Here is a 3535-nt window from a genome sequence, read left to right as displayed (position 1 = left end):
ATGACTGAATATGATGTGGAGTATATGTGCCAAACTTTTTTCAATCCATTTATGTTTGTGGACATTTGGGTTGGTTCCATGTCTTAGCAATTGTGAATAATGGTGCAATATGGTGTGCAAGCATTTAAAAACAAAACAAAACAAAAAAAAAGTGGTCAGCCAAGGGGGAGTCCAGTGCCTCAGCCACCACGCCACCTGCTGGTCCCTATATATGATTTTAAAAGCCAGTGCCTTCAGATGGCAATAAACCAAATCTCTGATGAAGTCACTTTGGGGGCCAGCAGATGGCAGAGTGGACTCCCACATGGCTGAAGGCAGTTCAAGTGGACCTGGTGGCTTGAAAATCATGCCAGGCATGTGAACATGAATTCCAAAGAGCCTGGGAGAATGGAGAAGGGATTGTGACATGGCCAACCCCCTCCCTTGGGGGTGAATTCTCACTTTCCCTCTCACTGTCTCTCTAGTGAGCACACATACCCTAAGGCAAAAAACTCTGAAAAAAGAAATCACTGAGTATGAGTATCTGTCTGTTGAGTATCTGTCTGTTGAAAATGTGTGACCTTGCTTGGAAGGGTCCCCAGGGAACTTTCAGCCTCTAACTGCATCTGAAGTTCATAACCAGTCACTGCCTAGCTGGGGTCCTCTTGCCTTCCTTCCAGCCATGTCACATGGCCCAACTCTGAACCCAGTTACCTCACAACTGTTTGACACATGGCCAGACTGCCAGAGTTCCCGGAACAGAACAGCCTCAGCCAGAGGTCACCAGGAACCCGACGCCCATAGGATCCTGGAGGGGGCTACTGGGCTGGGGAGATTGCACCCGTCAACTACTTGAAATCTCAGGGAGCAGGACTTCCGCTATGATTCACACTTTAGCTACAAAATAATACTCTGAGCAACTCTGCAGGGTTCCCCCACTCCCAAGCTGCTCTGGAGAGGCCTGGGCCTATAAACCGTGGGCGGGTGGCCGCTGCCGCCTACAGGCAGAAGGCTGGTGGTGCAAGGCCCTTACTTCCTAGTTGCTAAAATTAGCCTTCCAGGTGGAAGTGGGTTTTCAGAGCCAAGGGCGCCTACCAATCATCTCAAATGAACCTCACAAACCAAAGGACGGCTGAGGCAAGCGTTGAGGGAACAGAACATGTGAACTCATGCGGAGGTGGAATGGCCTGGTCAAATGTGACTTTCAAGCTTCTTTTCAAAGGCTGTCCAGAGATGGTCTTCATTTGCATGTAAGCATCCTTTTTCTTCAGGGACCTGTTAATTGCAGTTGTGTGCAAGCGTTAACTTTTGTGAGCTGGGCAAGTCAAAGTATCTCCAGGCTGGACTTTCTGAGGTGAATTCACAGCTTGTTTGAATTTGCTTCTAGAATCCCCCAAGGATCCACAGAAATTGTATACACGTGTTCTAGCGGTTGTCTCTCAACCTCTAGACTTCAAAGTATGCTGAGAGGGTTAACACAGCAGGCCTTCTTACACATCACCCTGTAACTGGCCCCAACTCCACCCAGTTAATGGTACCATTCAATGTGTGACCTAAGCCCTATGCTGAGGCCCATGTAGTCTGCCTCCCCTCTGCCCAATCATACAGAGAGGCAGTTCCCAAGGGCTCTACCGACATGGTGTATTCACAGCACACCTGTGAATTTGAGGGCCTCATGGGTAGAAGCAGGAAGGAACCACAAACACACTTGGTTTCCAATGCTCGGATTATGACAAACCAGCTAAGGCAAAAAGATAGTGAGGTGAGCATATCTAAAACCACATCAGTCAGGGGTGTACTAGAAAACCCTGGTAAACTGGGGCCAGGAGGTGGTGTGGCTGTTACAGTGCTGGATCCCAGAGTGTCCTTACAGGATGGAGAAGGGATTTCTGCATGGCCATCCCCCTTGGGGGTGACTTCTCACTTCCCCTCTCCCTGTCTCCAGCAAGTAAATGTGCCCTACAGTCAAAAAATTAGGCAAAAAGAAAACCTCAGCCCAGCCACAGAAGCAAGACGTAGTGCTTTGCAATGCTTGAAGACAAATGGTAGATGGAGGCTCGGTTCCTGGGTTTACCTGTTTATGCTGGGTGTGTTCACTCTCCTGATCCTGGCCGGCTGGAAAGGCTGGGGAAGTTTAACAGTGAGGCCTTGCTCTGCTTTCTCTTATGAAAGAAACCTAAGTCATAAGTAGTCGAACAGCAAAGACATAACAGACCAGCAAGTGTCCAGTCCTCATCAAATAACATTCACCCCTTGAGGAATCACTGTCACATAGGGTTCCAAATTTGCATGACAACCCCTGAATGCATGGGGATGCATACCCATGAGATGGGGCTGGCGGACACTGGGAGTGGGTGGTAACATCAAGATCTTCAGGGTGCTAGTGCATGGAAAAGATTAAAAAGTGTATGTACAATAAACCTGAATCCAACCAGGAATAGACAAGATTAGATCTAGAGATTATAAAAAACTGGCCTATGAGTTTTAGTTTGAGAGGTTTTTGCTTTAGGGCACATGTGCTCCCCATAGGTCCCAGCCTATGGCTTTTAAAAATTTAAGCTTAGGGGACCAGCAGTTAGCATAATGGATGTCACTGAACTCCCATATAGTTGACTATGGTCTGAGTCCCAGACCCAGTGGCTTAAACTCACGCTGGGCATGTGTACATGTGTGCCCAAGATCCCAGATGCCGAGAGGAGAATGGAGAAGGGACTGCGGAGTGGCCATACCCACTGCCCCCGAGGTTATTCTTTCCTTCTGACTAGGTGTGTCTTTCTGATGAGTACACGCACCCTATAGGAAAAACCTCTCAAAAAAAAAAAAAAAAAAAAAAGTTAAGGTTAGCTAGCTCCACAGCCTAGTGATTAAGGGAGATGGATTCCACATAGCTAACTGCAGTTCAAATCCTGGCCCTGGCAGCCTGAAAAACAGTGGGTGTGTGTATGCCCAAATCCCAACAGAATAGAGAAATGAACTGTGGTATGACCATGACACTGGGGTGTGCTTTCTCCCTCCCTCACTCCCTGGAGAGTGTGACCTCTGGTAATTAAAAAAAAAGTTGAATGGAACAGAGGCCTATAAAACACAGAATAGGCAATGATACTCTCATCATGGCACAAGGTTTAACTCCATTTTTTAGATGTCCCCTGGCCTTTTGTCTGAATAAACACTCCACACAGTTGCATGATTATTTTATTATATACTTTATTAAAAAAAAAAAAAAAAAAAACAGAAGCACACACATACATACCTTCCTCACCCCCACAATCATTAGGGAGGAAGTTCACATCTTTCTTAATGTAGGTCTGGCCATTTGTAAAGTAGACCATTATTATTTGCTTTTACTTATACCCTTAGATTTTTTTCCCCTCAAGTTATTTATATCCCAACTACAAAAATGGAGATGTAAAAGGTAATAAAGACGAGATTTTCCTTCTCTTGGTATAGTACAAATACTTCTGGTGACTGCAGAACCGAGAGCACAACAGGGAACAGGAAACTCCAACTAGTTAAGGAATGCAATGCCTGTTCCCTGTTAATAAATAGCTGTTATTTA

The sequence above is a fragment of the Tupaia chinensis genome, unplaced genomic scaffold, assembly GCF_000334495.1.
Source record: "Tupaia chinensis unplaced genomic scaffold, TupChi_1.0 Scaffold000101_1, whole genome shotgun sequence".
NCBI lineage: Eukaryota > Metazoa > Chordata > Mammalia > Scandentia > Tupaiidae > Tupaia > Tupaia belangeri.
Note: the sequence above shows the minus strand (reverse complement) of the source record.